This window comes from Ranitomeya variabilis, chromosome 2 (genome assembly GCF_051348905.1).
Source record: "Ranitomeya variabilis isolate aRanVar5 chromosome 2, aRanVar5.hap1, whole genome shotgun sequence".
In the NCBI taxonomy this organism is placed as follows: Eukaryota; Metazoa; Chordata; class Amphibia; order Anura; family Dendrobatidae; genus Ranitomeya; species Ranitomeya variabilis.
This window is the reverse complement of record NC_135233.1, coordinates 141,164,651-141,187,413: the sequence shown is the minus strand read 5'-3', so window position 1 is coordinate 141,187,413 and position 22,763 is coordinate 141,164,651. Positions and strand designations below refer to the sequence as shown.

General features: G+C 33.7%; 12 non-coding genes across 12 annotated transcripts; all 12 read right to left on the bottom strand.

The window, feature by feature from the left end:
* Positions 1-1,989: 1,989 nt before the first annotated feature.
* Positions 1,990-2,072, bottom strand: TRNAL-UAA (transfer RNA leucine (anticodon UAA)). Its single transcript has one exon. It is a non-coding gene; the product is annotated as a tRNA-Leu (tRNA).
* Positions 2,073-3,740: 1,668 nt separating this feature from the next.
* Positions 3,741-3,823, bottom strand: TRNAL-UAA (transfer RNA leucine (anticodon UAA)). The gene has a single exon. It is a non-coding gene; the product is annotated as a tRNA-Leu (tRNA).
* A 1,668-nt stretch (positions 3,824-5,491) lies between these two features.
* Positions 5,492-5,574, bottom strand: TRNAL-UAA (transfer RNA leucine (anticodon UAA)). The gene has a single exon. It is a non-coding gene; the product is annotated as a tRNA-Leu (tRNA).
* Positions 5,575-7,242: 1,668 nt separating this feature from the next.
* On the bottom strand, positions 7,243-7,325 carry TRNAL-UAA (transfer RNA leucine (anticodon UAA)). The gene has a single exon. It is a non-coding gene; the product is annotated as a tRNA-Leu (tRNA).
* A 1,668-nt stretch (positions 7,326-8,993) lies between these two features.
* TRNAL-UAA (transfer RNA leucine (anticodon UAA)) lies at positions 8,994-9,076 on the bottom strand. Its single transcript has one exon. It is a non-coding gene; the product is annotated as a tRNA-Leu (tRNA).
* Positions 9,077-10,744: 1,668 nt separating this feature from the next.
* On the bottom strand, positions 10,745-10,827 carry TRNAL-UAA (transfer RNA leucine (anticodon UAA)). Its single transcript has one exon. It is a non-coding gene; the product is annotated as a tRNA-Leu (tRNA).
* Positions 10,828-12,495: 1,668 nt separating this feature from the next.
* On the bottom strand, positions 12,496-12,578 carry TRNAL-UAA (transfer RNA leucine (anticodon UAA)). The gene has a single exon. It is a non-coding gene; the product is annotated as a tRNA-Leu (tRNA).
* Positions 12,579-14,246: 1,668 nt separating this feature from the next.
* On the bottom strand, positions 14,247-14,329 carry TRNAL-UAA (transfer RNA leucine (anticodon UAA)). Its single transcript has one exon. It is a non-coding gene; the product is annotated as a tRNA-Leu (tRNA).
* Positions 14,330-15,997: 1,668 nt separating this feature from the next.
* TRNAL-UAA (transfer RNA leucine (anticodon UAA)) lies at positions 15,998-16,080 on the bottom strand. Its single transcript has one exon. It is a non-coding gene; the product is annotated as a tRNA-Leu (tRNA).
* A 1,668-nt stretch (positions 16,081-17,748) lies between these two features.
* On the bottom strand, positions 17,749-17,831 carry TRNAL-UAA (transfer RNA leucine (anticodon UAA)). The gene has a single exon. It is a non-coding gene; the product is annotated as a tRNA-Leu (tRNA).
* Positions 17,832-19,499: 1,668 nt separating this feature from the next.
* TRNAL-UAA (transfer RNA leucine (anticodon UAA)) lies at positions 19,500-19,582 on the bottom strand. The gene has a single exon. It is a non-coding gene; the product is annotated as a tRNA-Leu (tRNA).
* Positions 19,583-21,249: 1,667 nt separating this feature from the next.
* On the bottom strand, positions 21,250-21,332 carry TRNAL-UAA (transfer RNA leucine (anticodon UAA)). Its single transcript has one exon. It is a non-coding gene; the product is annotated as a tRNA-Leu (tRNA).
* Between the last annotated feature and the right edge of the window lie 1,431 nt (positions 21,333-22,763).

Genomic DNA, 22,763 nt, shown 5'->3' with positions numbered 1-22,763 from the left:
ATTTTCTCAGGCGTATTTTACATTTCATGACATCCTACGCACACTGGCCATGTTTTTTTCTGGATTACCCCCCTCTAGTAGATAATGTTTTTTGTGAAAGGATTGCACTATATTTCTGATATTATTTTAACATCAAATGTTTCTTTGGGACTGTAGCTTGAATATTTACTTCAAATATTCAAATTGGCCTTAATCCCTACATTTTCCTCAATTTTTAAGTTTGGAACTTACTGTAATATCATGCTCTAATGTACTAGAGATTCATCTCATAATGGAAAAAATAAACATAAAAGGGCGATAGTCAGGTATATTGAAGATTAATACTGTGCTATCGGGCAACACAAACTTTTCTTGTGCTCAAACATTACTCCATTTTCAGAAACCTTGTAGAATTTGAAGTATAAAAATCATACCAGGAGTGGGGTTTGAACCCCCTCAATTTTTAAGTTTGGAACTTAATGTAATATCATGCTCTAATGTACTAGATATTAATCTCATAATGGAAAAAATAAACATAAATGGGCGTATGGAAGGGTTAATACTGCACTCTCTGGCAACAAGAACAATTCTTTTGCTGAAATAATAATCATTTTTTAGAAATCTTGTAGAATTTCAAGTGTAAAACTCATACCAGAAATGAGGTTCGAACCCCTCAATTTTTAAGTTTGGAGCTTACTGTAATATCATGCTCTAAGGTACTAGAGATTCATCTCATAATGGAAAAAATAAACATAAAAGGGCATATTAAAGGGTTAATTGAAGGGTTAATACTGCACTCTCTGGCAACAAGAACAATTCTTTTGCTGAAATATTAATCATTATTCAGAAATCTTGTAGAATTTCAAGTGTACAACTCATACCAGGAATGAGGTACGAACCCCTCAATTTTTAAGTTTGGAGCTTACTGTAATATCATGCTCTAATGTACTAGAGATTCATCTCATAATGGAAAAAATAAACATAAAAGGGCGATTCTCAGGTGCATTGAAGGTTTAATACTGTGCTATCTGGCAACAAGAACTTTTCTTTTGCTCAAACATTACTCCATTTTCAGAAACCTTGTAGAATTTGAAGTATAAAAATCATACCAGGAGTGGGGTTTGAACCCCCTCAATTTTTAAGTTTGGAACTTAATGTAATATCATGCTCTAATGTACTAGAGATTAATCTCATAATGGAAAAAATAAACATAAATGGGCGTATGGAAGGGTTAATACTGCACTCTCTGGCAACAAGAACAATTCTTTTGCTGAAATAATAATCATTTTTTAGAAATCTTGTAGAATTTCAAGTGTAAAACTCATACCAGAAATGAGGTTCGAACCCCTCAATTTTTAAGTTTGGAGCTTACTGTAATATCATGCTCTAAGGTACTAGAGATTCATCTCATAATGGAAAAAATAAACATAAAAGGGCATATTAAAGGGTTAATTGAAGGGTTAATACTGCACTCTCTGGCAACAAGAACAATTCTTTTGCTGAAATATTAATCATTATTCAGAAATCTTGTAGAATTTCAAGTGTACAACTCATACCAGGAATGAGGTACGAACCCCTCAATTTTTAAGTTTGGAGCTTACTGTAATATCATGCTCTAATGTACTAGAGATTCATCTCATAATGGAAAAAATAAACATAAAAGGGCGATTCTCAGGTGCATTGAAGGTTTAATACTGTGCTATCTGGCAACAAGAACTTTTCTTTTGCTCAAACATTACTCCATTTTCAGAAACTTGTAGAATTTCAAGTATAAGACTCATACCAGGAGTGGGGTTCGAGGCCCCTCAAATTTTAAGTTTGGAACTTAATGTAATATCATGCTCTAATGTACTAGAGATTCATCTCATAATGGAAAAAAATAAACATTAAAGGGTGATAGTCAGGGACACTGAAGGGTTAATACTGCACTACCTGGCTACAAGAACATTTCTTTTGCTGAAACATTACTCTTTTTTCAGAAATCTTGTAGAATTTCAAGTGTAAAACTCATACCAGGAGTGGGGTTCGAACCCACGAGGATACATATCCATTGGATCTTAAGTCCAACGCCTTAACCACTCGGCCATCCTGGTGAATGCACATGAAGTTTTGGATTTCGTAGGCAGCTAGTGTTTATTGAATGTGTGCTCTCTTATGAAGTTTGCACTAACAGATTTTTTTAAGACACTTATCAAGAGCAATACACAGACTTTTAATGGGAACCTTACTGTTGACTGTAAATTTCATCCAGAAAAAAATATTTTTCCCCTTTTGTAGATTTTCATTTTTGATTACATGTTTAGTGTGGTGACCAAGAGTGAATATTAGAATAAAATGCCATCGAGATTTGTCAACAACACTAAGCACAAGGTTTTAGTTTATTTAAACACTTTAACCTCTCCAAAAAAGCTCATATTTGTCAAATTCATCACTTTACCATAGGCCAGATTTTCTCAGGCGTATTTTACATTTCATGACATCCTACGCACACTGGCCATGTTTTTTTCTGGATTACCCCCCTCTAGTAGATAATGTTTTTTGTGAAAGGATTGCACTATATTTCTGATATTATTTTAACATCAAATGTTTCTTTGGGACTGTAGCTTGAATATTTACTTCAAATATTCAAATTGGCCTTAATCCCTACATTTTCCTCAATTTTTAAGTTTGGAACTTACTGTAATATCATGCTCTAATGTACTAGAGATTCATCTCATAATGGAAAAAATAAACATAAAAGGGCGATAGTCAGGTATATTGAAGATTAATACTGTGCTATCGGGCAACACAAACTTTTCTTGTGCTCAAACATTACTCCATTTTCAGAAACCTTGTAGAATTTGAAGTATAAAAATCATACCAGGAGTGGGGTTTGAACCCCCTCAATTTTTAAGTTTGGAACTTAATGTAATATCATGCTCTAATGTACTAGATATTAATCTCATAATGGAAAAAATAAACATAAATGGGCGTATGGAAGGGTTAATACTGCACTCTCTGGCAACAAGAACAATTCTTTTGCTGAAATAATAATCATTTTTTAGAAATCTTGTAGAATTTCAAGTGTAAAACTCATACCAGAAATGAGGTTCGAACCCCTCAATTTTTAAGTTTGGAGCTTACTGTAATATCATGCTCTAAGGTACTAGAGATTCATCTCATAATGGAAAAAATAAACATAAAAGGGCATATTAAAGGGTTAATTGAAGGGTTAATACTGCACTCTCTGGCAACAAGAACAATTCTTTTGCTGAAATATTAATCATTATTCAGAAATCTTGTAGAATTTCAAGTGTACAACTCATACCAGGAATGAGGTACGAACCCCTCAATTTTTAAGTTTGGAGCTTACTGTAATATCATGCTCTAATGTACTAGAGATTCATCTCATAATGGAAAAAATAAACATAAAAGGGCGATTCTCAGGTGCATTGAAGGTTTAATACTGTGCTATCTGGCAACAAGAACTTTTCTTTTGCTCAAACATTACTCCATTTTCAGAAACTTGTAGAATTTCAAGTATAAGACTCATACCAGGAGTGGGGTTCGAGGCCCCTCAAATTTTAAGTTTGGAACTTAATGTAATATCATGCTCTAATGTACTAGAGATTCATCTCATAATGGAAAAAAATAAACATTAAAGGGTGATAGTCAGGGACACTGAAGGGTTAATACTGCACTACCTGGCTACAAGAACATTTCTTTTGCTGAAACATTACTCTTTTTTCAGAAATCTTGTAGAATTTCAAGTGTAAAACTCATACCAGGAGTGGGGTTCGAACCCACGAGGATACATATCCATTGGATCTTAAGTCCAACGCCTTAACCACTCGGCCATCCTGGTGAATGCACATGAAGTTTTGGATTTCGTAGGCAGCTAGTGTTTATTGAATGTGTGCTCTCTTATGAAGTTTGCACTAACAGATTTTTTTAAGACACTTATCAAGAGCAATACACAGACTTTTAATGGGAACCTTACTGTTGACTGTAAATTTCATCCAGAAAAAAATATTTTTCCCCTTTTGTAGATTTTCATTTTTGATTACATGTTTAGTGTGGTGACCAAGAGTGAATATTAGAATAAAATGCCATCGAGATTTGTCAACAACACTAAGCACAAGGTTTTAGTTTATTTAAACACTTTAACCTCTCCAAAAAAGCTCATATTTGTCAAATTCATCACTTTACCATAGGCCAGATTTTCTCAGGCGTATTTTACATTTCATGACATCCTACGCACACTGGCCATGTTTTTTTCTGGATTACCCCCCTCTAGTAGATAATGTTTTTTGTGAAAGGATTGCACTATATTTCTGATATTATTTTAACATCAAATGTTTCTTTGGGACTGTAGCTTGAATATTTACTTCAAATATTCAAATTGGCCTTAATCCCTACATTTTCCTCAATTTTTAAGTTTGGAACTTACTGTAATATCATGCTCTAATGTACTAGAGATTCATCTCATAATGGAAAAAATAAACATAAAAGGGCGATAGTCAGGTATATTGAAGATTAATACTGTGCTATCGGGCAACACAAACTTTTCTTGTGCTCAAACATTACTCCATTTTCAGAAACCTTGTAGAATTTGAAGTATAAAAATCATACCAGGAGTGGGGTTTGAACCCCCTCAATTTTTAAGTTTGGAACTTAATGTAATATCATGCTCTAATGTACTAGATATTAATCTCATAATGGAAAAAATAAACATAAATGGGCGTATGGAAGGGTTAATACTGCACTCTCTGGCAACAAGAACAATTCTTTTGCTGAAATAATAATCATTTTTTAGAAATCTTGTAGAATTTCAAGTGTAAAACTCATACCAGAAATGAGGTTCGAACCCCTCAATTTTTAAGTTTGGAGCTTACTGTAATATCATGCTCTAAGGTACTAGAGATTCATCTCATAATGGAAAAAATAAACATAAAAGGGCATATTAAAGGGTTAATTGAAGGGTTAATACTGCACTCTCTGGCAACAAGAACAATTCTTTTGCTGAAATATTAATCATTATTCAGAAATCTTGTAGAATTTCAAGTGTACAACTCATACCAGGAATGAGGTACGAACCCCTCAATTTTTAAGTTTGGAGCTTACTGTAATATCATGCTCTAATGTACTAGAGATTCATCTCATAATGGAAAAAATAAACATAAAAGGGCGATTCTCAGGTGCATTGAAGGTTTAATACTGTGCTATCTGGCAACAAGAACTTTTCTTTTGCTCAAACATTACTCCATTTTCAGAAACTTGTAGAATTTCAAGTATAAGACTCATACCAGGAGTGGGGTTCGAGGCCCCTCAAATTTTAAGTTTGGAACTTAATGTAATATCATGCTCTAATGTACTAGAGATTCATCTCATAATGGAAAAAAATAAACATTAAAGGGTGATAGTCAGGGACACTGAAGGGTTAATACTGCACTACCTGGCTACAAGAACATTTCTTTTGCTGAAACATTACTCTTTTTTCAGAAATCTTGTAGAATTTCAAGTGTAAAACTCATACCAGGAGTGGGGTTCGAACCCACGAGGATACATATCCATTGGATCTTAAGTCCAACGCCTTAACCACTCGGCCATCCTGGTGAATGCACATGAAGTTTTGGATTTCGTAGGCAGCTAGTGTTTATTGAATGTGTGCTCTCTTATGAAGTTTGCACTAACAGATTTTTTTAAGACACTTATCAAGAGCAATACACAGACTTTTAATGGGAACCTTACTGTTGACTGTAAATTTCATCCAGAAAAAAATATTTTTCCCCTTTTGTAGATTTTCATTTTTGATTACATGTTTAGTGTGGTGACCAAGAGTGAATATTAGAATAAAATGCCATCGAGATTTGTCAACAACACTAAGCACAAGGTTTTAGTTTATTTAAACACTTTAACCTCTCCAAAAAAGCTCATATTTGTCAAATTCATCACTTTACCATAGGCCAGATTTTCTCAGGCGTATTTTACATTTCATGACATCCTACGCACACTGGCCATGTTTTTTTCTGGATTACCCCCCTCTAGTAGATAATGTTTTTTGTGAAAGGATTGCACTATATTTCTGATATTATTTTAACATCAAATGTTTCTTTGGGACTGTAGCTTGAATATTTACTTCAAATATTCAAATTGGCCTTAATCCCTACATTTTCCTCAATTTTTAAGTTTGGAACTTACTGTAATATCATGCTCTAATGTACTAGAGATTCATCTCATAATGGAAAAAATAAACATAAAAGGGCGATAGTCAGGTATATTGAAGATTAATACTGTGCTATCGGGCAACACAAACTTTTCTTGTGCTCAAACATTACTCCATTTTCAGAAACCTTGTAGAATTTGAAGTATAAAAATCATACCAGGAGTGGGGTTTGAACCCCCTCAATTTTTAAGTTTGGAACTTAATGTAATATCATGCTCTAATGTACTAGATATTAATCTCATAATGGAAAAAATAAACATAAATGGGCGTATGGAAGGGTTAATACTGCACTCTCTGGCAACAAGAACAATTCTTTTGCTGAAATAATAATCATTTTTTAGAAATCTTGTAGAATTTCAAGTGTAAAACTCATACCAGAAATGAGGTTCGAACCCCTCAATTTTTAAGTTTGGAGCTTACTGTAATATCATGCTCTAATGTACTAGAGATTCATCTCATAATGGAAAAAATAAACATAAAAGGGCATATTAAAGGGTTAATTGAAGGGTTAATACTGCACTCTCTGGCAACAAGAACAATTCTTTTGCTGAAATATTAATCATTATTCAGAAATCTTGTAGAATTTCAAGTGTACAACTCATACCAGGAATGAGGTACGAACCCCTCAATTTTTAAGTTTGGAGCTTACTGTAATATCATGCTCTAATGTACTAGAGATTCATCTCATAATGGAAAAAATAAACATAAAAGGGCGATTGTCAGGTGCATTGAAGGTTTAATACTGTGCTATCTGGCAACAAGAACTTTTCTTTTGCTCAAACATTACTCCATTTTCAGAAACTTGTAGAATTTCAAGTATAAGACTCATACCAGGAGTGGGGTTCGAGGCCCCTCAAATTTTAAGTTTGGAACTTAATGTAATATCATGCTCTAATGTACTAGAGATTCATCTCATAATGGAAAAAAATAAACATTAAAGGGTGATAGTCAGGGACACTGAAGGGTTAATACTGCACTACCTGGCTACAAGAACATTTCTTTTGCTGAAACATTACTCTTTTTTCAGAAATCTTGTAGAATTTCAAGTGTAAAACTCATACCAGGAGTGGGGTTCGAACCCACGAGGATACATATCCATTGGATCTTAAGTCCAACGCCTTAACCACTCGGCCATCCTGGTGAATGCACATGAAGTTTTGGATTTCGTAGGCAGCTAGTGTTTATTGAATGTGTGCTCTCTTATGAAGTTTGCACTAACAGATTTTTTTAAGACACTTATCAAGAGCAATACACAGACTTTTAATGGGAACCTTACTGTTGACTGTAAATTTCATCCAGAAAAAAATATTTTTCCCCTTTTGTAGATTTTCATTTTTGATTACATGTTTAGTGTGGTGACCAAGAGTGAATATTAGAATAAAATGCCATCGAGATTTGTCAACAACACTAAGCACAAGGTTTTAGTTTATTTAAACACTTTAACCTCTCCAAAAAAGCTCATATTTGTCAAATTCATCACTTTACCATAGGCCAGATTTTCTCAGGCGTATTTTACATTTCATGACATCCTACGCACACTGGCCATGTTTTTTTCTGGATTACCCCCCTCTAGTAGATAATGTTTTTTGTGAAAGGATTGCACTATATTTCTGATATTATTTTAACATCAAATGTTTCTTTGGGACTGTAGCTTGAATATTTACTTCAAATATTCAAATTGGCCTTAATCCCTACATTTTCCTCAATTTTTAAGTTTGGAACTTACTGTAATATCATGCTCTAATGTACTAGAGATTCATCTCATAATGGAAAAAATAAACATAAAAGGGCGATAGTCACGTATATTGAAGATTAATACTGTGCTATCGGGCAACACAAACTTTTCTTGTGCTCAAACATTACTCCATTTTCAGAAACCTTGTAGAATTTGAAGTATAAAAATCATACCAGGAGTGGGGTTTGAACCCCCTCAATTTTTAAGTTTGGAACTTAATGTAATATCATGCTCTAATGTACTAGAGATTAATCTCATAATGGAAAAAATAAACATAAATGGGCGTATGGAAGGGTTAATACTGCACTCTCTGGCAACAAGAACAATTCTTTTGCTGAAATAATAATCATTTTTTAGAAATCTTGTAGAATTTCAAGTGTAAAACTCATACCAGAAATGAGGTTCGAACCCCTCAATTTTTAAGTTTGGAGCTTACTGTAATATCATGCTCTAAGGTACTAGAGATTCATCTCATAATGGAAAAAATAAACATAAAAGGGCATATTAAAGGGTTAATTGAAGGGTTAATACTGCACTCTCTGGCAACAAGAACAATTATTTTGCTGAAATATTAATCATTATTCAGAAATCTTGTAGAATTTCAAGTGTACAACTCATACCAGGAATGAGGTACGAACCCCTCAATTTTTAAGTTTGGAGCTTACTGTAATATCATGCTCTAATGTACTAGAGATTCATCTCATAATGGAAAAAATAAACATAAAAGGGCGATTGTCAGGTGCATTGAAGGTTTAATACTGTGCTATCTGGCAACAAGAACTTTTCTTTTGCTCAAACATTACTCCATTTTCAGAAACTTGTAGAATTTCAAGTATAAGACTCATACCAGGAGTGGGGTTCGAGGCCCCTCAAATTTTAAGTTTGGAACTTAATGTAATATCATGCTCTAATGTACTAGAGATTCATCTCATAATGGAAAAAAATAAACATTAAAGGGTGATAGTCAGGGGCACTGAAGGGTTAATACTGCACTACCTGGCTACAAGAACATTTCTTTTGCTGAAACATTACTCTTTTTTCAGAAATCTTGTAGAATTTCAAGTGTAAAACTCATACCAGGAGTGGGGTTCGAACCCACGAGGATACATATCCATTGGATCTTAAGTCCAACGCCTTAACCACTCGGCCATCCTGGTGAATGCACATGAAGTTTTGGATTTCGTAGGCAGCTAGTGTTTATTGAATGTGTGCTCTCTTATGAAGTTTGCACTAACAGATTTTTTTAAGACACTTATCAAGAGCAATACACAGACTTTTAATGGGAACCTTACTGTTGACTGTAAATTTCATCCAGAAAAAAATATTTTTCCCCTTTTGTAGATTTTCATTTTTGATTACATGTTTAGTGTGGTGACCAAGAGTGAATATTAGAATAAAATGCCATCGAGATTTGTCAACAACACTAAGCACAAGGTTTTAGTTTATTTAAACACTTTAACCTCTCCAAAAAAGCTCATATTTGTCAAATTCATCACTTTACCATAGACCAGATTTTCTCAGGCGTATTTGACATTTCATGACATCCTACACACACTGGCCATGTTTTTTTCTGGATTACCCCCCTCTAGTAGATAATGTTTTTTGTGACTGGATTGCGCTATATTTCTGATATTATTTTAACATCAAATGTTTCTTTGGGACTGTAGTTTAAATATTTACCTCAAATATTCAAATTTGCCTTAATCCCTACATTTTCCTCAATTTTTAAGTTTGGAACTTACTGTAATATCATGCTCTAATGTACTAGAGACTCATCTCATAATGGAAAAAATAAACATAAAAGGGCGATAGTCAGGTATATTGAAGATTAATACTGTGCTATCGGGCAACATAAACTTTTCTTGTGCTCAAACATTACTCCATTTTCAGAAACCTTGTAGAATTTGAAGTATAAAAATCATACCAGGAGTGGGGTTTGAACCCCCTCAATTTTTAAGTTTGGAACTTAATGTAATATCATGCTCTAATGTACTAGAGATTAATCTCATAATGGAAAAAATAAACATAAATGGGCGTATGGAAGGGTTAATACTGTACTCTCTGGCAACAAGAACAATTCTTTTGCGGAAATAATAATCATTTTTTAGAAATCTTGTAGAATTTCAAGTGTAAAACTCATACCAGAAATGAGGTTCGAACCCCTCAATTTTTAAGTTTGGAGCTTACTGTAATATCATGCTCTAAGGTACTAGAGATTCATCTCATAATGGAAAAAATAAACATAAAAGGGCATATTAAAGGGTTAATTGAAGGGTTAATACTGCACTCTCTGGCAACAAGAACAATTCTTTTGCTGAAATATTAATCATTATTCAGAAATCTTGTAGAATTTCAAGTGTACAACTCATACCAGGAATGAGGTTCGAACCCCTCAATTTTTAAGTTTGGAGCTTACTGTAATATCATGCTCTAATGTTCTAGAGATTCATCTCATAATGGAAAAAATAAACATAAAAGGGCGATTGTCAGGTGCATTGAAGGTTTAATACTGTGCTATCTGGCAACAAGAACTTTTCTTTTGCTCAAACATTACTCCATTTTCAGAAACTTGTAGAATTTCAAGTATAAGACTCATACCAGGAGTGGGGTTCGAGGCCCCTCAAATTTTAAGTTTGGAACTTAATGTAATATCATGCTCTAATGTACTAGAGATTCATCTCATAATGGAAAAAAATAAACATTAAAGGGTGATAGTCAGTGGCACTGAAGGGTTAATACTGCACTACCTGGCTACAAGAACATTTCTTTTGCTGAAACATTACTCTTTTTTCAGAAATCTTGTAGAATTTCAAGTGTAAAACTCATACCAGGAGTGGGGTTCGAACCCACGAGGATACATATCCATTGGATCTTAAGTCCAACGCCTTAACCACTCGGCCATCCTGGTGAATGCACATGAAGTTTTGGATTTCGTAGGCAGCTAGTGTTTATTGAATGTGTGCTCTCTTATGAAGTTTGCACTAACAGATTTTTTTAAGACACTTATCAAGAGCAATACACAGACTTTTAATGGGAACCTTACTGTTGACTGTAAATTTCATCCAGAAAAAAATATTTTTCCCCTTTTGTAGATTTTCATTTTTGATTACATGTTTAGTGTGGTGACCAAGAGTGAATATTAGAATAAAATGCCATCGAGATTTGTCAACAACACTAAGCACAAGGTTTTAGTTTATTTAAACACTTTAACCTCTCCAAAAAAGCTCATATTTGTCAAATTCATCACTTTACCATAGACCAGATTTTCTCAGGCGTATTTGACATTTCATGACATCCTACACACACTGGCCATGTTTTTTTCTGGATTACCCCCCTCTAGTAGATAATGTTTTTTGTGACTGGATTGCGCTATATTTCTGATATTATTTTAACATCAAATGTTTCTTTGGGACTGTAGTTTAAATATTTACCTCAAATATTCAAATTTGCCTTAATCCCTACATTTTCCTCAATTTTTAAGTTTGGAACTTACTGTAATATCATGCTCTAATGTACTAGAGACTCATCTCATAATGGAAAAAATAAACATAAAAGGGCGATAGTCAGGTATATTGAAGATTAATACTGTGCTATCGGGCAACATAAACTTTTCTTGTGCTCAAACATTACTCCATTTTCAGAAACCTTGTAGAATTTGAAGTATAAAAATCATACCAGGAGTGGGGTTTGAACCCCCTCAATTTTTAAGTTTGGAACTTAATGTAATATCATGCTCTAATGTACTAGAGATTAATCTCATAATGGAAAAAATAAACATAAATGGGCGTATGGAAGGGTTAATACTGTACTCTCTGGCAACAAGAACAATTCTTTTGCGGAAATAATAATCATTTTTTAGAAATCTTGTAGAATTTCAAGTGTAAAACTCATACCAGAAATGAGGTTCGAACCCCTCAATTTTTAAGTTTGGAGCTTACTGTAATATCATGCTCTAAGGTACTAGAGATTCATCTCATAATGGAAAAAATAAACATAAAAGGGCATATTAAAGGGTTAATTGAAGGGTTAATACTGCACTCTCTGGCAACAAGAACAATTCTTTTGCTGAAATATTAATCATTATTCAGAAATCTTGTAGAATTTCAAGTGTACAACTCATACCAGGAATGAGGTTCGAACCCCTCAATTTTTAAGTTTGGAGCTTACTGTAATATCATGCTCTAATGTTCTAGAGATTCATCTCATAATGGAAAAAATAAACATAAAAGGGCGATTGTCAGGTGCATTGAAGGTTTAATACTGTGCTATCTGGCAACAAGAACTTTTCTTTTGCTCAAACATTACTCCATTTTCAGAAACTTGTAGAATTTCAAGTATAAGACTCATACCAGGAGTGGGGTTCGAGGCCCCTCAAATTTTAAGTTTGGAACTTAATGTAATATCATGCTCTAATGTACTAGAGATTCATCTCATAATGGAAAAAAATAAACATTAAAGGGTGATAGTCAGTGGCACTGAAGGGTTAATACTGCACTACCTGGCTACAAGAACATTTCTTTTGCTGAAACATTACTCTTTTTTCAGAAATCTTGTAGAATTTCAAGTGTAAAACTCATACCAGGAGTGGGGTTCGAACCCACGAGGATACATATCCATTGGATCTTAAGTCCAACGCCTTAACCACTCGGCCATCCTGGTGAATGCACATGAAGTTTTGGATTTCGTAGGCAGCTAGTGTTTATTGAATGTGTGCTCTCTTATGAAGTTTGCACTAACAGATTTTTTTAAGACACTTATCAAGAGCAATACACAGACTTTTAATGGGAACCTTACTGTTGACTGTAAATTTCATCCAGAAAAAAATATTTTTCCCCTTTTGTAGATTTTCATTTTTGATTACATGTTTAGTGTGGTGACCAAGAGTGAATATTAGAATAAAATGCCATCGAGATTTGTCAACAACACTAAGCACAAGGTTTTAGTTTATTTAAACACTTTAACCTCTCCAAAAAAGCTCATATTTGTCAAATTCATCACTTTACCATAGACCAGATTTTCTCAGGCGTATTTGACATTTCATGACATCCTACACACACTGGCCATGTTTTTTTCTGGATTACCCCCCTCTAGTAGATAATGTTTTTTGTGACTGGATTGCGCTATATTTCTGATATTATTTTAACATCAAATGTTTCTTTGGGACTGTAGTTTAAATATTTACCTCAAATATTCAAATTTGCCTTAATCCCTACATTTTCCTCAATTTTTAAGTTTGGAACTTACTGTAATATCATGCTCTAATGTACTAGAGACTCATCTCATAATGGAAAAAATAAACATAAAAGGGCGATAGTCAGGTATATTGAAGATTAATACTGTGCTATCGGGCAACATAAACTTTTCTTGTGCTCAAACATTACTCCATTTTCAGAAACCTTGTAGAATTTGAAGTATAAAAATCATACCAGGAGTGGGGTTTGAACCCCCTCAATTTTTAAGTTTGGAACTTAATGTAATATCATGCTCTAATGTACTAGAGATTAATCTCATAATGGAAAAAATAAACATAAATGGGCGTATGGAAGGGTTAATACTGTACTCTCTGGCAACAAGAACAATTCTTTTGCGGAAATAATAATCATTTTTTAGAAATCTTGTAGAATTTCAAGTGTAAAACTCATACCAGAAATGAGGTTCGAACCCCTCAATTTTTAAGTTTGGAGCTTACTGTAATATCATGCTCTAAGGTACTAGAGATTCATCTCATAATGGAAAAAATAAACATAAAAGGGCATATTAAAGGGTTAATTGAAGGGTTAATACTGCACTCTCTGGCAACAAGAACAATTCTTTTGCTGAAATATTAATCATTATTCAGAAATCTTGTAGAATTTCAAGTGTACAACTCATACCAGGAATGAGGTTCGAACCCCTCAATTTTTAAGTTTGGAGCTTACTGTAATATCATGCTCTAATGTTCTAGAGATTCATCTCATAATGGAAAAAATAAACATAAAAGGGCGATTGTCAGGTGCATTGAAGGTTTAATACTGTGCTATCTGGCAACAAGAACTTTTCTTTTGCTCAAACATTACTCCATTTTCAGAAACTTGTAGAATTTCAAGTATAAGACTCATACCAGGAGTGGGGTTCGAGGCCCCTCAAATTTTAAGTTTGGAACTTAATGTAATATCATGCTCTAATGTACTAGAGATTCATCTCATAATGGAAAAAAATAAACATTAAAGGGTGATAGTCAGTGGCACTGAAGGGTTAATACTGCACTACCTGGCTACAAGAACATTTCTTTTGCTGAAACATTACTCTTTTTTCAGAAATCTTGTAGAATTTCAAGTGTAAAACTCATACCAGGAGTGGGGTTCGAACCCACGAGGATACATATCTATTGGATCTTAAGTCCAACGCCTTAACCACTCGGCCATCCTGGTGAATGCACATGAAGTTTTGGATTTCGTAGGCAGCTAGTGTTTATTGAATGTGTGCTCTCTTATGAAGTTTGCACTAACAGATTTTTTTAAGACACTTATCAAGAGCAATACACAGACTTTTAATGGGAACCTTACTGTTGACTGTAAATTTCATCCAGAAAAAAATATTTTTCCCCTTTTGTAGATTTTCATTTTTGATTACATGTTTAGTGTGGTGACCAAGAGTGAATATTAGAATAAAATGCCATCGAGATTTGTCAACAACACTAAGCACAAGGTTTTAGTTTATTTAAACACTTTAACCTCTCCAAAAAAGCTCATATTTGTCAAATTCATCACTTTACCATAGGCCAGATTTTCTCAGGCGTATTTTACATTTCATGACATCCTACGCACACTGGCCATGTTTTTTTCTGGATTACCCCCCTCTAGTAGATAATGTTTTTTGTGAATGGATTGCGCTATATTTCTGATATTATTTTAACATCAAATGTTTCTTTGGGACTGTAGTTTGAATATTTACCTCAAAAATTCAAATTGGCCTTAATCCCTACATTTTCCTCAATTTTTAAGTTTGGAACTTACTGTAATATCATGCTGTAATGTACTAGAGATTCATCTCATAATGGAAAAAATAAACATAAAAGGGCGATAGTCAGGTATATTGAAGATTAATACTGTGCTATCGGGCAACACAAACTTTTCTTGTGCTCAAACATTACTCCATTTTCAGAAACCTTGTAGAATTTGAAGTATAAAAATCATACCAGGAGTGGGGTTTGAACCCCCTCAATTTTTAAGTTTGGAACTTAATGTAATATCATGCTCTAATGTACTAGAGATTAATCTCATAATGGAAAAAATAAACATAAATGGGCGTATGGAAGGGTTAATACTGCACTCTCTGGCAACAAGAACAATTCTTTTGCTGAAATAATAATCATTTTTTAGAAATCTTGTAGAATTTCAAGTGTAAAACTCATACCAGAAATGAGGTTCGAACCCCTCAATTTTTAAGTTTGGAGCTTACTGTAATATCATGCTCTAAGGTACTAGAGATTCATCTCATAATGGAAAAAATAAACATAAAAGGGCATATTAAAGGGTTAATTGAAGGGTTAATACTGCACTCTCTGGCAACAAGAACAATTCTTTTGCTGAAATATTAATCATTATTCAGAAATCTTGTAGAATTTCAAGTGTACAACTCATACCAGGAATGAGGTTCGAACCCCTCAATTTTTAAGTTTGGAGCTTACTGTAATATCATGCTCTAATGTTCTAGAGATTCATCTCATAATGGAAAAAATAAACATAAAAGGGCGATTGTCAGGTGCATTGAAGGTTTAATACTGTGCTATCTGGCAACAAGAACTTTTCTTTTGCTCAAACATTACTCCATTTTCAGAAACTTGTAGAATTTCAAGTATAAGACTCATACCAGGAGTGGGGTTCGAGGCCCCTCAAATTTTAAGTTTGGAACTTAATGTAATATCATGCTCTAATGTACTAGAGATTCATCTCATAATGGAAAAAAATAAACATTAAAGGGTGATAGTCAGTGGCACTGAAGGGTTAATACTGCACTACCTGGCTACAAGAACATTTCTTTTGCTGAAACATTACTCTTTTTTCAGAAATCTTGTAGAATTTCAAGTGTAAAACTCATACCAGGAGTGGGGTTCGAACCCACGAGGATACATATCCATTGGATCTTAAGTCCAACGCCTTAACCACTCGGCCATCCTGGTGAATGCACATGAAGTTTTGGATTTCGTAGGCAGCTAGTGTTTATTGAATGTGTGCTCTCTTATGAAGTTTGCACTAACAGATTTTTTTAAGACACTTATCAAGAGCAATACACAGACTTTTAATGGGAACCTTACTGTTGACTGTAAATTTCATCCAGAAAAAAATATTTTTCCCCTTTTGTAGATTTTCATTTTTGATTACATGTTTAGTGTGGTGACCAAGAGTGAATATTAGAATAAAATGCCATCGAGATTTGTCAACAACACTAAGCACAAGGTTTTAGTTTATTTAAACACTTTAACCTCTCCAAAAAAGCTCATATTTGTCAAATTCATCACTTTACCATAGACCAGATTTTCTCAGGCGTATTTGACATTTCATGACATCCTACACACACTGGCCATGGTTTTTTCTGGATTACCCCCCTCTAGTAGATAATGTTTTTTGTGACTGGATTGCGCTATATTTCTGATATTATTTTAACATCAAATGTTTCTTTGGGACTGTAGTTTAAATATTTACCTCAAATATTCAAATTTGCCTTAATCCCTACATTTTCCTCAATTTTTAAGTTTGGAACTTACTGTAATATCATGCTCTAATGTACTAGAGACTCATCTCATAATGGAAAAAATAAACATAAAAGGGCGATAGTCAGGTATATTGAAGATTAATACTGTGCTATCGGGCAACATAAACTTTTCTTGTGCTCAAACATTACTCCATTTTCAGAAACCTTGTAGAATTTGAAGTATAAAAATCATACCAGGAGTGGGGTTTGAACCCCCTCAATTTTTAAGTTTGGAACTTAATGTAATATCATGCTCTAATGTACTAGAGATTAATCTCATAATGGAAAAAATAAACATAAATGGGCGTATGGAAGGGTTAATACTGTACTCTCTGGCAACAAGAACAATTCTTTTGCGGAAATAATAATCATTTTTTAGAAATCTTGTAGAATTTCAAGTGTAAAACTCATACCAGAAATGAGGTTCGAACCCCTCAATTTTTAAGTTTGGAGCTTACTGTAATATCATGCTCTAAGGTACTAGAGATTCATCTCATAATGGAAAAAATAAACATAAAAGGGCATATTAAAGGGTTAATTGAAGGGTTAATACTGCACTCTCTGGCAACAAGAACAATTCTTTTGCTGAAATATTAATCATTATTCAGAAATCTTGTAGAATTTCAAGTGTACAACTCATACCAGGAATGAGGTTCGAACCCCTCAATTTTTAAGTTTGGAGCTTACTGTAATATCATGCTCTAATGTTCTAGAGATTCATCTCATAATGGAAAAAATAAACATAAAAGGGCGATTGTCAGGTGCATTGAAGGTTTAATACTGTGCTATCTGGCAACAAGAACTTTTCTTTTGCTCAAACATTACTCCATTTTCAGAAACTTGTAGAATTTCAAGTATAAGACTCATACCAGGAGTGGGGTTCGAGGCCCCTCAAATTTTAAGTTTGGAACTTAATGTAATATCATGCTCTAATGTACTAGAGATTCATCTCATAATGGAAAAAAATAAACATTAAAGGGTGATAGTCAGTGGCACTGAAGGGTTAATACTGCACTACCTGGCTACAAGAACATTTCTTTTGCTGAAACATTACTCTTTTTTCAGAAATCTTGTAGAATTTCAAGTGTAAAACTCATACCAGGAGTGGGGTTCGAACCCACGAGGATACATATCCATTGGATCTTAAGTCCAACGCCTTAACCACTCGGCCATCCTGGTGAATGCACATGAAGTTTTGGATTTCGTAGGCAGCTAGTGTTTATTGAATGTGTGCTCTCTTATGAAGTTTGCACTAACAGATTTTTTTAAGACACTTATCAAGAGCAATACACAGACTTTTAATGGGAACCTTACTGTTGACTGTAAATTTCATCCAGAAAAAAATATTTTTCCCCTTTTGTAGATTTTCATTTTTGATTACATGTTTAGTGTGGTGACCAAGAGTGAATATTAGAATAAAATGCCATCGAGATTTGTCAACAACACTAAGCACAAGGTTTTAGTTTATTTAAACACTTTAACCTCTCCAAAAAAGCTCATATTTGTCAAATTCATCACTTTACCATAGGCCAGATTTTCTCAGGCGTATTTTACATTTCATGACATCCTACGCACACTGGCCATGTTTTTTTCTGGATTACCCCCCTCTAGTAGATAATGTTTTTTGTGAATGGATTGCGCTATATTTCTGATATTATTTTAACATCAAATGTTTCTTTGGGACTGTAGTTTGAATATTTACCTCAAATATTCAAATTGGCCTTAATCCCTACATTTTCCTCAATTTTTAAGTTTGGAACTTACTGTAATATCATGCTGTAATGTACTAGAGATTCATCTCATAATGGAAAAAATAAACATAAAAGGGCGATAGTCAGGTATATTGAAGATTAATACTGTGCTATCGGGCAACACAAACTTTTCTTGTGCTCAAACATTACTCCATTTTCAGAAACCTTGTAGAATTTGAAGTATAAAAATCATACCAGGAGTGGGGTTTGAACCCCCTCAATTTTTAAGTTTGGAACTTAATGTAATATCATGCTCTAATGTACTAGAGATTAATCTCATAATGGAAAAAATAAACATAAATGGGCGTATGGAAGGGTTAATACTGCACTCTCTGGCAACAAGAACAATTCTTTTGCTGAAATAATAATCATTTTTTAGAAATCTTGTAGAATTTCAAGTGTAAAACTCATACCAGAAATGAGGTTCGAACCCCTCAATTTTTAAGTTTGGAGCTTACTGTAATATCATGCTCTAAGGTACTAGAGATTCATCTCATAATGGAAAAAATAAACATAAAAGGGCATATTAAAGGGTTAATTGAAGGGTTAATACTGCACTCTCTGGCAACAAGAACAATTCTTTTGCTGAAATATTAATCATTATTCAGAAATCTTGTAGAATTTCAAGTGTACAACTCATACCAGGAATGAGGTACGAACCCCTTAATTTTTAAGTTTAGAGCTTACTGTAATATCATGCTCTAATGCACTAGAGATTCATCTCATAATGGAAAAAATAAACATAAAAGGGCGATTGTCAGGTGCATTGAAGGTTTAATACTGTGCTATCTGGCAACAAGAACTTTTCTTTTGCTCAAACATTACTCCATTTTCAGAAACTTGTAGAATTTCAAGTATAAGACTCATACCAGGAGTGGGGTTCGAGGCCCCTCAAATTTTAAGTTTGGAACTTAATGTAATATCATGCTCTAATGTACTAGAGATTCATCTCATAATGGAAAAAAATAAACATTAAAGGGTGATAGTCAGGGGCACTGAAAGGTTAATACTGCACTACCTGGCTACAAGAACATTTCTTTTGCTGAAACATTACTCTTTTTTCAGAAATCTTGTAGAATTCCAAGTGTAAAACTCATACCAGGAGTGGGGTTCAAACCCACGAGGATACATATCCATTGGATCTTAAGTCCAATGCCTTAACCACTCGGCCATCCTGGTGAATGCACATGAAGTTTTGGATTTTGTAGGCAGCTAGTGTTTATTGAATGTGTGCTCTCTTATGAAGTTTGCACTAACAGATTTTTTAAGACACTTATCAAGAGCAATACACAGACTTTTAATGGGAACCTTACTGTTGACTGTAAATTTCATCCAGAAAAAAATATTTTTCCCCTTTTGTAGATTTTCATTTTTGATTACATGTTTAGTGTGGTGACCAAGAGTGAATATTAGAATAAAATGCCATCGAGATTTGTCAACAACACTAAGCACAAGGTTTTAGTTTATTTAAACACTTTAACCTCTCCAAAAAAGCTCATATTTGTCAAATTCATAACTTTACCATATACCAGATTTTCTCAGGCGTATTTGACATTTCATGACATCCTACACACACTGGCCATGTTTTTTTCTGGATTACCCCCCTCTAGTAGATAATGTTTTTTGTGACTGGATTGCGCTATATTTCTGATATTATTTTAACATCAAATGTTTCTTTGGGACTGTAGTTTGAATATTTACCTCAAATATTCAAATTGGCCTTAATCCCTACATTTTCCTCAATTTTTAAGTTTGGAACTTACTGTAATATCATGCTGTAATGTACTAGAGATTCATCTCATAATGGAAAAAATAAACATAAAAGGGCGATAGTCAGGTATATTGAAGATTAATACTGTGCTATCGGGCAACACAAACTTTTCTTGTGCTCAAACATTACTCCATTTTCAGAAACCTTGTAGAATTTGAAGTATAAAAATCATACCAGGAGTGGGGTTTGAACCCCCTCAATTTTTAAGTTTGGAACTTAATGTAATATCATGCTCTAATGTACTAGAGATTAATCTCATAATGGAAAAAATAAACATAAATGGGCGTATGGAAGGGTTAATACTGCACTCTCTGGCAACAAGAACAATTCTTTTGCTGAAATAATAATCATTTTTTAGAAATCTTGTAGAATTTCAAGTGTAAAACTCATACCAGAAATGAGGTTCGAACCCCTCAATTTTTAAGTTTGGAGCTTACTGTAATATCATGCTCTAAGGTACTAGAGATTCATCTCATAATGGAAAAAATAAACATAAAAGGGCATATTAAAGGGTTAATTGAAGGGTTAATACTGCACTCTCTGGCAACAAGAACAATTCTTTTGCTGAAATATTAATCATTATTCAGAAATCTTGTAGAATTTCAAGTGTACAACTCATACCAGGAATGAGGTTCGAACCCCTCAATTTTTAAGTTTGGAGCTTACTGTAATATCATGCTCTAATGTACTAGAGATTCATCTCATAATGGAAAAAATGAACATAAAAGGGCGATTGTCAGGTGCATTGAAGGTTTAATACTGTGCTATCTGGCAACAAGAACTTTTCTTTTGCTCAAACATTACTCCATTTTCAGAAACTTGTAGAATTTCAAGTATAAGACTCATACCAGGAGTGGGGTTCGAGGCCCCTCAAATTTTAAGTTTGGAACTTAATGTAATATCATGCTCTAATGTACTAGAGATTCATCTCATAATGGAAAAAAATAAACATTAAAGGGTGATAGTCAGGGGCACTGAAGGGTTAATACTGCACTACCTGGCTACAAGAACATTTCTTTTGCTGAAACATTACTCTTTTTTCAGAAATCTTGTAGAATTTCAAGTGTAAAACTCATACCAGGACTGGGGTTCAAACCCACGAGGATACATATCCATTGGATCTTAAGTCCAATGCCTTAACCACTCGGCCATCCTGGTGAATGCACATGAAGTTTTGGATTTCGTAGGCAGCTAGTGTTTATTGAATGTGTGCTCTCTTATGAAGTTTGCACTAACAGATTTTTTTAAGACACTTATCAAGAGCAATACACAGACTTTTAATGGGAACCTTACTGTTGACTGTAAATTTCATCCAGAAAAAAATATTTTTCCCCTTTTGTAGATTTTCATTTTTGATTACATGTTTAGTGTGGTGACCAAGAGTGAATATTAGAATAAAATGCCATCGAGATTTGTTAACAACACTAAGCACAAGGTTTTAGTTTATTTAAACACTTTAACCTCTCCAAAAAAGCTCATATTTGTCAAATTCATCACTTTACCATAGGCCAGATTTTCTCAGGCGTATTTTACATTTCATGACATCCTACGCACACTGGCCATGTTTTTTTCTGGATTACCCCCCTCTAGTAGATAATGTTTTTTGTGAATGGACTGCGCTATATTTCTGATATTATTTTAACATCAAATGTTTCTTTGGGACTGTAGTTTAAATATTTACCTCAAATATTCAAATTTGCCTTAATCCCTACATTTTCCTCAATTTTTAAGTTTGGAACTTACTGTAATATCATGCTCTAATGTACTAGAGATTCATCTCATAATGGAAAAAATAAACATAAAAGGGCGATAGTCAGGTATATTGAAGATTAATACTGTGCTATCGGGCAACACAAACTTTTCTTGTGCTCAAACATTACTCCATTTTCAGAAACCTTGTAGAATTTGAAGTATAAATATCATACCAGGAGTGGGGTTTGAACCCCCTCAATTTTTAAGTTTGGAACTTAATGTAATATCATGCTCTAATGTACTAGAGATTAATCTCATAATGGAAAAAATAAACATAAATGGGCGTATGGAAGGGTTAATACTGCACTCTCTGGCAACAAGAACAATTCTTTTGCTGAAATAATAATCATTTTTTAGAAATCTTGTAGAATTTCAAGTGTAAAACTCATACCAGAAATGAGGTTCGAACCCCTCAATTTTTAAGTTTGGAGCTTACTGTAATATCATGCTCTAAGGTACTAGAGATTCATCTCATAATGGAAAAAATAAACATAAAAGGGCATATTAAAGGGTTAATTGAAGGGTTAATACTGCACTCTCTGGCAACAAGAACAATTCTTTTGCTGAAATATTAATCATTATTCAGAAATCTTGTAGAATTTCAAGTGTACAACTCATACCAGGAATGAGGTACGAACCCCTTAATTTTTAAGTTTAGAGCTTACTGTAATATCATGCTCTAATGCACTAGAGATTCATCTCATAATGGAAAAAATAAACATAAAAGGGCGATTGTCAGGTGCATTGAAGGTTTAATACTGTGCTATCTGGCAACAAGAACTTTTCTTTTGCTCAAACATTACTCCATTTTCAGAAACTTGTAGAATTTCAAGTATA